We start from the raw sequence: 12,332 nt of genomic DNA, 5'->3' as shown, positions 1-12,332 counted from the left end.
GACTTTAATGTTCACAAACACTTTCACTTGTTCCGAACACTTAACCTGTTTACTGGAATTATTAGGTCTACCGGAAAGTTCTGTCCGATAGCGTCACTTCAAGTTTCAATCCATATGCACACGTTGATTTGAGACATGTACGACTATCTCTCTTTATCATTGCATTTACACACATGTACTCTCCTAAATAAACTGAAACAAAGATGTCTCATGTCATTATTAAGTGAGACGCGATCGTGAAAACATGGCTACCGACGATAATGCCAGACCACATGCTGCTTTGGCGAATCGTCAGAAAATCGCGGAGCTAGGTTAGGAAATTCTGTCGCATCCGCCATACTCCCCAGACCTAGCACCCTCCGATTATCACTTGTTTCTCTCTTTGCAAAACTTTTTACAGGAAAAAAAATTCAAAACTGAAGCTGATGTCAACCAAGCACTAGTCGAGTTCTTCGCCTCTAAAAATAAATCATTTTTTAAAGATGGCATTTACAAGTTGCCATCACGCTGGCAAGAAGTCGTAAGTAACGATGGAAAGTATATTCTACAATAAATATTATTAAGTGTATGAAAATTGTGTTATATTTCAATTAAAAAACGGACAGAACTTTCCGGTAGACCTAATACTTTGACACTCCTATAACACAATATAAATACTTTTATCTCTTAATCGAGGCCCACGAGATTCCCTTTTCGCTAACACTCCGCCATGTTGTTTTACCGAATACGTGACAAAAATTTCACGGGAAGAAGGTCAAGCTGAAGTTTCCGATCTATCGATATTACGTCACGTGGTAGGAGATTTCAAAATGGCTGTGCAGGCACTGGAAACTGAAACAGGTAGTTAGTGCTCCTCGATTGAACAATAAAAATGCGTTAATTATCGTGCAATGTAAAACTACTGTGATTTAGGCTTCCCAGTGTTATGTTTGTATCGAGTGTGACAAAGAAGACAGCTGCCAACGGGATGTGAACATCGAGTTGTCAGAAGAAGGCAGCTTGCATCGCAACTATGGACACCTGCACATTGCTGTAACTGAACTGCAAATTTTCTAGAGACCACCGAAAGCTAATGCACAATCTTCAACAAGTTTTAAATTAAAAATTCTTGTCTTTCAAGAGCGAATTAAATATTGCGGTTAGGTTAGAAATAATATAGGTTATCGTTGGACGCTGCTATGGTTGTTTTTTTAACGATTTTAATATTATATACAAAATTGTTGAAGATTTTACACATTACCTTTCGGTGGTTTGTAAAAACCTTGAAGTTCAGTTACAGCAATGTACAGTTGTCCATAGATACGATGCAAGCTGCTTTTTTCTGAACGTGTTCACGTTCCGCTAGCAGCTGTCTTCTTCGTCACACTTAATACAAACGTAACACTGGGATGGTAGTTTGATATTACGCGATAATTAACACATTTCCATTGTTTAGTCGAGGAGCACTGACCAAATCTCCGAACACGTGACGTAACGTCAACAGATCGAAAACTTCAGCTTGACCATTCTCCCGCGAAATTTTTTTGTCACGTGTCCAGTAGAACAACATGTTGGAGTGTTAATGAAAATAGATACTGTGTGATACTGTGTTACCGATGTATTAAAGTAGTTCCAGTGAACAGGTTAAGTGTTTAGACTAAGTGGAAGTGTTTGTGAACATTGAAGTCGCAGAAAAGAATGTGTATTTGAGAAAGAAGTGGAACATCCTCCACCACTTGGTTCAACCAGTCAAAATGGACAACTATGTATCATGTTTAGCGGTTATTGGTAAGTTGCTGCAACAGAATTTGAATTAAATTAAACATTAACTTTGGAACATTCATCCATTAACTTTGGAACATCTTTGGAACACAATTTTGGAACATCCTCCACCTTTTGATTCAACCAGTCAAAATGGACAACTATGTATTACGTTTAGCAGTTGTTAGTAAGTTGCAGCAACAGAATTTGAATTAAATTAAACATTAACTTTGGAACATCCATCCATTAACTTTGGAACATCTTTGGAACACAATTTTGGAACATCCTCCACCTTTTGATTCAACCAGTCAAAATGGACAACTATGTAGTTAATAGTAGAATTTGTTTACGTCCCTGGACGTATGACCTTTAGTAATGAAACAACTCGTTCATCGCGATAGCATTTCGTACGCTGCGTTTTCTTCGTCATTTGTCATGCACGATTATCGACTGCTGCTAACAAAACGCCGGGAGAAACGGCGTGTAGCCTTGACCTTTAAGGATCTATTTTTCTGTCCTGTCTGTTAGAGAGTCTGAATCAAGTGAGCATCGTACAAACATTAGATTTATTTATAGTTGTAAATATGTGAGGGTAAGTTTCTGATACGAAAAGAATCATTGTTGTCGTTTCCATCATGTATTCGCTTCACGATCTGCTCTTCTATTCTGTCTGCTAGAGGGCCTGAGTCGGGCGAATCTTATTCAGAGTTCAAAATTTATGATTGCAGACAAGTGGGAGCGAGATACAGGCATAAACGGATACGTTGTTGTTGTTACTACAGCATATAGTAAATTCTTTTCAATCGTCCCCCAGTTTGTAAACAAAAATAGATTACTTGGGAAGAGGGGATACGATTATTCGAGTCGCGCGGCTCGTTTCTATAGTTGTTGACAATCGGCAACTATTGGGGAGAATTTACTACTTATTATTGACTATCTTAATATAATATATAATAATAATATAATATAATATATATATTATATTATTATTATTATTATTATATTATATATATTATATATAATATTAGATAGTGATATTACTATTATTATATTATATTATATTATATTATATTAATATAATAATAGTAATATCATTTTAATATAATAATATAGTAATATTACTGTGCAATAAAAAGGGAACTGCGTGTAGACGAAACGACCTGCACTTTACTAAAATTATGAAAAAACAGATGCCTATGTAGAACTTTAAAAAGCAGTTCAACAATGGTTACGAATCTTGTTGCGCCGCGGTTGGATGCACATTTGCCCAGAAAAGGGACCGGTTGCTTAGCAAATTCCCCAGCGCAGTTGCGGAAGATTGATCGGCCAATCGATCCGAGTTGGAAGGATCGCGATCGAGGCAACTCTCGGCGCGTGTCCCGCGTGCATTAACGAGGACGTTATTAACGAGGCCGTACAAACGGGGGACACTCGTTGCGCTGGAAATTAAACCGGCGGCGTGGAGGGTATTGCATTACGAAGAACAACGACGCGCCGGGGACGGGACGGGGCCCAGAAGGACCACTTTGCTCTTAGGTAATAATCGTCGACGAGCCCCGGTTACAAATTACGATTCCGTGAGAAGAATCGTCGACCGCGACCGGCGACGGCAACTGAGACGGAGGCGAGAAGAACCGCCCACGGGATACACACCGCTTCATAACGATTAAAACGCCTCGGTTCATACGCCGCGCCCAGCCTCGTTACCGCTAATTCGAATGTATTGTGCGCGAGCCAGTGTCCCCGCTTTAATCTGACCAGTTTATCTCGGAATGTATGGACGATACGGAAAAATATTTCGAACGACTGCGGCGCCAGGTGGACTCTGCGGATTCCGCGGATACACTGCACGGTTTTTAAAAAACTCTCGCCGCGCCGCGCCGCGTCGCGCCAATCGGTTCGAGAAAATTACGGGTTTTGGATCGACCGCGAAAGCACCGGCGGCTTTTAAACGTGCGAATTATTAATTTCCAGTGAAATTCGTTGATCGTTCGATCTATAAACATTTTAGGATATTATAAACGGCGGATAGTTGTTTAAAGATGAAAATCGTCCCTGTAGGAAACTGATTTTCGGTCGGGCAACGCGGAAATTATTGGAGCTGTCTAAAAACATAAAATTTACCAACGATCGAAATTTCGTTCGACAAATTGGTCGAGCTTTTAATACGGCGAGTTTAATACGGTAGTCCGCCGCGAATCGGTCGGTAGAAGTTTTCACGCAACGAGTTTTCGATTGAATATTTTTACGGTGCTCTTTTGAGCTGTCGTTAATTGGAAAATGGTGGCTAAAATTAAAACTTGAACATCTTATATCCGCTTCGAGCGTTTTCCGAGCGGAGTCCGTTTGCTCGGCGACTGCAAGCCAAAGCAACGCCAGCGACTTGTTACTCTACATTTTGCGGGCAACTGAATTATCGTAGAATTCGATTTTCGATTCGCACAATGCGATTGTACAATGTTATTGATCGTCTGGGGGCCGTTTATTGAATTGCTTGGGGGGGAGGAACGCCGATAATATCGTGCAATATGATTCCATAACATTATCGAACGTCTTGGGGAGGCCCTAATACTTGTTCTTTCTTACGTAAATCGTGATAGTAATACGAAAATTCGTCTCGCTTCGGAATCGAACCTCTTCTCCCGCCCGTAAAAATTGCTCCTCGTCATTTTGTCCTACATTGGAAATATTTGTTATCGACAACCGGAGCCGGGGAAATATGATTTCGACCGGAATCGAATGCGAAATATGTATTTTGCATCGATGAATAAGTTTGAACGTCATTCGACAGCTCGAAACCTTTCCGGCTCTGATTTATGTCCCCGTTTTGTTTTCCCCCCACGCCCACCGTCGTAATACTTTCCTCGGGTCGCGTCTCCCTCTTTGTTAAGTATGAAAAAATGTAACAAAGGATAGCCGCGGGATTCGAAAAACCCCGGTGCCGGCGGACCTTTATGCAAATCGCAGAACGCAATAAAACGTTCGGGCCAAGGAACATTAATATCATTTCTACCTCATTTCAACCATAAGGGCTCTTTTAGGCGGAGAAATAAATTCTCCCATTATTCCGGTTAGCATGATATAATCTGTGATAATGGAAATTTACATAAAAATCCGCAGATTAGTTGCGACATTAAATAACAAGGAGTGCCATGCAAAAACAATTTGGCTGTCTCACGTGTGAAACATGAGATCGTGGCGTTGCGTATACGTCACGTTCACTGCAAACGCAGTGAGTTACGCGGTGCGTAAATATATTTTGATTAGCACATAAATGCGTGTACCAGTCGTTTCAGTTAAATTGGATTACAATATGAAAAAAAAATCTGAGTGCCGCACCGCTGTTGGTTCGCGATGACACTATCGGTAGCTTAATCCTCCTGTGGCCACACAACGTGTCTATCATCTTATGAATCTACGAATAAACAACGATATTAACCTGTTAGCTGTTTTCGACGAGTACACTCGTTACGCCAAAATGGCAGCATTTTGTATTCAGCTAAAAAACGAGAGATTTTTATTTTTTTGTCGTTCCAAGTAATAGCAAAATTAAAGAAAAAAGCTTTTTAGCCATTTACTAGTAAACTAGTCCCTCTACCTTTTAAAAAAAAATTCAGTTTATTTAGTTCAGTTTTCAAGAAGTTATTGCATTTTAAACGGTATTCGAACACTTTTGTGGGTCACTGTAGATCTCATCTTTAACACTAAATCTATCATCGTTGATCAAACGACCGGTTTCACATTTTTTATTTTAAGATCGTTGAAATTAAGAAAATTCTTTCTTGAAGAAACGATTTAATCAATGTCTTTATTCGAGCAGACGCTATAATTAAAATGGCAAAAGGTTTAACTAAACACACTCTTTTCATCGTTATAAAGCAACATACGTCAAGTACTTTTAGAGTTCGGTAGGTTTAGTATTAACACGTTGAATGCCACGGGGGTCACCGGTGACCGGCACTTAACTTGGCGGTGATGCCATGGGGGCCACCGATGACCGGCGCGCCTAAATTGATAGAAATATATATAATTTCAAACAAATGTCAATATCTAAAATTTTGTATTATTACCATCGTCAATTCAAACAGTGGCCCCCGTCGCAATTAACCCTTAGCACTCCGCACCATTCTGAACGTTGGCTAGCAGCTACTCGGCGCTTTCCGGCAGAAACGGGAATTTACAGATCCTCGTATTATTTAGTATAGTTTTGAAACTAACTAACATATTATAATGATATTGGACTTATATGAATTTGGCTGAAACCGAGAAATTTGCAAAAAAATCAATATTTTATTTTTTATAATTTTGTTATTGTTTGTTTTATAATTTTGTTTTGTTGTTGTAATCGCTATCTATGCGAACTCTTTCTCTCGCCGCCTTGTTGCTTGGACGATATCACTATCACTGCTATCAAAACGATAGACTAACTGTAGAAGAAAACCTTCTACAGTTAGTCTTTCTAACATACCTGTATAAACGTCTATCTGAAGCTCATCTTCACTACTACTCGTGTCATGAGACTCATTCGTGTTTGAACGTTTTGCCATTGTTCTAATAAAAAATATGAATAAATACGTAGGTTGAAAATTTCTAATTGTTATTACTAACTCGCAAGATAATATTTACCAAAAAAACTTTTACCAAACAATTTATTTACCAAGAGAAGAATCACTTTTCCGATTTTCTCACTCGTTAGATCTATCTATACCGCTCGACGCTTTAAACCAGACTGAGTTCAGCTTTGAAAATCTTTTCCTCCAGATTTTATGATTATAAATCTTACTATACAGTGCGTGCTATGTTCGCATACCGATCTTTCTTCTACAAACTTGCCTTATCGCTCTTTTCAAGTGGCGCCTTTGAAGTGCTCGGACCGTCGTGAGCACGCCTCTCACGTTCTCGTCGAAACCCGCTGACATTTCTTGTATATATCTTAGTAATTTTACTATATTTTGATTTGTTTTCTTGTGCCATTTCAAGGCCAACATCAGAGAAACATGCATGTCTGAAAAAGTTGCGCTGAAACAACTCAATTCCCCGTAATCGCTAATAAACTTTAATGTCCCACGAGAGGGGACATCCGAGTGATATGCTAGAATTACGATGTCCCACGAGAGGGGACAGCGGAGTGCAAAGAGTTAACATGTCAAACATGGTTATACACTGTAACTTATCTATTGCAGATAATATTTCAACATTATATGTATCACATAAAAGAAAATTCATCGTGGCGCCACGGACAATTTCTTTTAAAACCGGCGTGGCATTCAACGTGTTAAAAATGAGCGCCAAGATAGTTCTACTTTCTCAACAACAGTATAAACGGTGCCAGCGCAACGTAAGCTCGGGAAGTTATCCTTAAAGTCACCTACCAGACCGTGGATCTTGACAAAGGACACGACGGTTGCATCTCCGCCTAACGATAGATAAGTAGCGCCGTTCCAGCGACCATACTAAATCCGAGGATAGAAATCGCGCGTCGTAAACCGCCCGATCACTTAAGGGTTAAAGTATCTCCGGGACGTAAAGAGTTAACGAGATCTGTGTTTCACCGTTCGATGAACATGTACTTTAGCGGCCGAGGTTGATCCGGCAGTGTTTCAGCGGGGGCCCCGCGGCGTATCTTGCCGGCAGAGATTGTCGCGTTTCTGGCAGGGTGGTCGATCAGCATCGCGGACTTTTTCGTGTTTGGCTGGCATAGCGCGTTGTTTGCCGTGGTTCGTTGGGAAGCGCGCGGCGACGAGCAAAAGTCAACGGTAGAAGGGACACGGTCCCGAGTTAATACGTGACAAAACGGTGTTTTGAACGCCGCCGGCTGTTGATCGGCAGAGAGGCGTGCGAGAGGGATAGCGGGATCGTTGTCGGAACAACGCGACGCGTATTTAAGCGGAATCGATACCGCTATTATTCGTTTTTACAAGCGCGATGAGCTAACGCGGACAATTTCGCGTATGTCCGACAAGCGGGGCTTCAATCGCGCACCGATGTCCAATGTAAATGAACACGGGGAATACATTTTTCGCGAGCCGCGCGAACCGAATGAAAAACCATCGAGAGATCGGCCGGCACGGGCGCCAACTAAATTGCAATGTTTTATTTCGTGCGCCACCGCGAAAGTTAAATTTGAACACGTCATGTTTAATTCAATTAAAAATACTCGGCCCGGCCCCCGAACGACCCCGACCTGATCCGACTGACGACCCAACGAGCAGCCACCGTGTGCCGCTGCTGCTGTCCGGTCCGATGGCGTTTTATTTTTGAGACGAGCGACAACCGAGAGAGAATCGGCGAATATCGATCCAGGGCTTTCTCCCTCCCTCTCTAAACCCCCCCGTTCCTCTGTATCGTCGCGTTTCGACCGAGCCCGAAGCGAGATCCAACAGTCCCCGCGAGGCGATCCTCCACGCCGCGCCGGGCCAACGCCGGATCCCGATTTTACCATAATTTTATTTTTCAAACTGCCCGAGCCCGGCTCGTTGCCCTATCGAAATCGAAGGGAACTCGTAAGGGTTCACCGCATACGTCGGCTTTTATGAAAGTTACATGAGAATTCTTCGGACAATATTTCATACCGTGGCGGTCTCTTTATTGGGAATCGCGAACGGGTGAAAGTGATCCGACATGTTTGCTGTTCGAACTGCATCTGCGAAGACGAGAATTTTGGGAAAACTTTTGCAAATTGTTCGGGCTTCTAATCGTACATACTTTAGAGCTATTTGCTTCGATAAGGTACAGGAATTCTGAACTCTTTTAGCAAGCTTCCTTATTCGATGTTAACCCATTTTTATGTATAAAGATGTTCTTTAGTTTTCTTTGCATAGTTTCTTGCACTTTGCTTTAGTTTCTTCGCATTGCCCGACGGTTGCTTCATAATAATATAATTTGAAGGAGCACTGATTTTTATCTAGTTCAAAAAATATTCATCTTTTCTATATTTTAGAGATGCATCCCTGATTTACAATCTTGAAAGTACATAACTGAAAGAGTAATATGAAGCTCGTTAATGAAAAAATATGCAAGCAAAGATTGGTTAACTAGAACAACAATTTTTTCAAACGAGTGTAAAGGCAGATCTGTTTTGAGATTAAATCTCTTATTCAAAACCCTATCAAAATCTCTCTGGAAGAAAGACTTGATAGTCTGACTAAATCAGAAAGTCACAATCTAGTTCCTCAATGCATAAAATATTCGCTTAAAAATTGATTAACCAGACCAACCGTCTCTTTGAACCCCCTTGTACGGAACCCGATCAAAAAGACCCTCTAGATTCTAGTGTCTAGAAGGAAAAATTAATAATTCGCTTTAAGCACCGAATCTATACTAAAATCCTAATGCAGAAAATAGAAAGTTACCATCGCGTAACGCAAAAGCAAAACCAGCCGATTTAACCGAATCGGAGGGCCCTGATTTAGGTGTACAATGGATCAAGTATTCGCCTGAAAATGAATGAAAAAAAATCCGTCTTCCTAAGAGCGCGCTCGAGAGCATCGTCCTTACGTCTAAGGTTCGAAACAAGCGGAAGCCGAGAAAAGTTGCAAGTTTGACGGGCTGCGAGTTTCCCAGAGGAAGTTGGATTACGGGGGTCTTGTCGGAGGCCGTTCAAGGGTGCAAGATCGAAAGTTTCGTGAGCCCGAAAGACGTCCGCCGCGCCGGTCTAGCGGCGGATGAGTATCGCATCACAAGCCCGTTCATTTTCTACAACAACGGTGCCACGGCGAAGCTCATTATTATTGGGTTGACGGTTCGCCGCCGCGGTAGATGCGGGAGCGCGCGGATCGGTGATTTACGAGGGAACTCTTAACACCGCGAGATTGCCTCGCGCTGAATCAAAGGGTGCCGTTAACCTCGCCGCGAATAAATTTTATGACTGCCTTTCAATTTAATGAAACAAACAGGCCCGGGGTAGAACGGAACGAACGGGTTACGCCGATCCGATTCGATCCGGCCGAGCGTTCCTTTCATTCCGGGCTTTCCGCTCTCTCGATAAACTCGATTTTCTCTAGTAAAATGAAACGCATCGATCAACCCCCTAGCTTCCCTTCGCCACCCCCGACCATTCCCCACATCCCACGGCGGTCCTTCGCCGGGGCAACGGCGCACATAAATAAGATGCTTTTACTCGCGGAGTTTTAATGGCTCGAATAAAACGGCGCAACGACGTGACGTTGTTAAAATCAAGACACGGTTTTTATCGAAGTTATAAAACCGCCCGGCGGAATGTCGTCGTTACACGTGTGCGTGAAATCGTCTCTTTCTCTACCTCCCCCTCTCTCCCTCGCTCTTTCTCCCTTTCTCTCTCTCTCTCTCTCTCTCTCTCTTTCTCTCTCTCTCGACTTTCCACTTTTCTCTCCTTTTTTAGAGCACTCGTTGTCGCGTGCTTTAACCGCAGCTCGCCCGCTCGACCCCTTTCCACGTATCAAAGCGACTCTAATTTCTTCGCGAGCGCGGCTCCACGACTCGGTAACTAGCAGCAGGATCAAGATTTATACGCATCGATAAGTGTTAACCGATATTCGAGCACCGAGAGGGCTGATCATACGGCTCTCCAGTGGCCGAGGCTCGTTACACTCCAAAGACGCCACTCAAAGAAGCCACTCGAAAATGGTCATTCGATTCGGCAATCGAGCTGCCGAAAAAAAGCTTCGCAAACTCTGTGACACGGGGTAATGGTAGAAATCTTGCACCCTTGCGATTCTTTCAGCAAAATCGCATGGAAAACGAAACTTTTTCTAGATGGCACTATTTTCGAGATACATAGTCGACTCGGTGCATTGTCTGACCACGATTGTCTGGTTCTACTTAAATTCGTAGTTCTGCAAGGTCAATCCTTCCCCTTGTGACTATTTTCATGGTTACAATGATTTGTGCTTCTCTTCTGATCTTACTATAATACTAAAAGATTGACAACAAAATAATGAGATGTTATCTCGGTATAAAGCATATCAAAAATATTCACATTTCAACACATATTATGGAGAAAGAGGTTTTAAAATAATTTTTTTAAAAGCTTTTACATTATCTGGAGGGAGAAAATTTGTACCGATTGTATGCTGAGATTTAATCCAATGATCAAATATTGGCAAGAAAGTAATGGAATTTGATTTTGGTGTAAAAGGAATTAATAATATTCGCGATAGTAATTAAAATAATGTTACAATATTTAAGGATTCTGTTCGAGATTTTTGCGACGAGAAATTTTCCGATACGAGACGATAACGTGTGCAAAGGGTACGTTTCAAAGAACTATACAAATTATAATAGTAAGAATTTCTCTCTCTCTCTCTCTAGCAGACGCGTCGTAGTATTTCAAAGACGACAAGAATGTTATTTAAATGTCTCGAGTGTCTGTATGTTTTACAATATAAAGAAGAGGCAGCGCGCGCTACTTCGCACGAAAACGCAGCCCTTACAATGGGTCCGTCTTTGAAAGACCAGCCGGTGGCCACAATATTTCGTTTTAGGGACACTGTCTTTCAACCGTGGCGTTTCGTGATTACTGGACTGTAGGCATTCTTGCATTTACGACGTGCGTAGATTTTTAAACTGCGAGCAAACGTTTAAGAAATATCACGGTATCTCTCTCCGCGAGAAATTTTGCTGTAATAAATGTTCCACTTATTCCTGTGCCCGAACGGGATTCGAGCATGCAAACATCTGTGTTATACATATAGTAATTACTTTTTTCATCTAGTTCTGAAAGCCGGCGGTTTTCGAGGATGAAAAAAATTGCGAATTCCAGCCGAACGAATTCCCGCTCGAGACGTTCCGCGCGAGCATGGTCTTTTCGCTTTGACCCTCTTATAGCAGACGGCGGACTCGTTTTGACCCAGTTATAGCTGCAGCCATATTTATTCATTTCGCTCGTTTATCTAAATGATTATGTGCATGTAGAATCACACATCAATGCACCCGCGTGTCTCCTTGGGAAACGTAATGGAAATTCCCGTTATTCCCCGAACGTCAGATTCAGGAAATTCCTCTTCCACTTTTTTTCCATATTGCAGGCGATTGCGGCTATTGTCTTTATTCAACCGCCGCGACGAGAAAATTTCGTCTTGCACGGTGACCGAGTCACTTCGCCGCATTGTTTGCCGGAATTTGAATCAGTACATTTCGAATACGAGCAACTGCAATTTACGAATAGAGTTACTTCGCGAGTTCAAACTGGAGCACAGCGTTGCAGAAGCTACCCGAAGCAGACAGAGAGCTTAGGGCAACGACGCGACCAATGAACGCGCAGCTTGTCGTTGCTTCAGGAAATTTCGTTTGCGCGAGACTAACTTCGAAGATCAAGGTCGAGCATTCAACGACCGATCTTCAAAAATTTCGTTATCTCCGCTGGATGTTGGCAAGATTTTCGAAACTCTTCGGAATCTTTAAACGCAGCGAAATGTATAGCGTACGTAGATTCTTCTCATAGTTATTTTATAATGCAACTTTTCTTCGGTTTCGTTCATTTTGCTAGATTGCTGCACACGAAACGTTCGGTTTCACAAAAGCGTATGCGATTCTGTAATTAAAAGCAAAATATCAGGAGGCTACATTATATTCAAAGTAAAATATGAATATAAAACTTGAAAGATTTGTAGCCA

At 41.8% G+C, this 12,332-nt stretch overlaps 1 protein-coding gene across 1 annotated transcript in view; it reads right to left on the bottom strand.

Annotated features, from left to right (window-relative positions):
• Nucleotides 1–12,332, bottom strand: part of kon (chondroitin sulfate proteoglycan 4-like protein) — a 94,684-nt gene that overhangs the window by 42,805 nt on the left and 39,547 nt on the right. The gene's annotated exons all lie outside the window — the stretch shown is intronic.

Source organism: Megalopta genalis, chromosome 7 (assembly GCF_051020955.1).
Source record: "Megalopta genalis isolate 19385.01 chromosome 7, iyMegGena1_principal, whole genome shotgun sequence".
In the NCBI taxonomy this organism is placed as follows: domain Eukaryota; kingdom Metazoa; phylum Arthropoda; class Insecta; order Hymenoptera; family Halictidae; genus Megalopta; species Megalopta genalis.
This window is presented reverse-complemented; position numbering and strand designations above follow the sequence as displayed.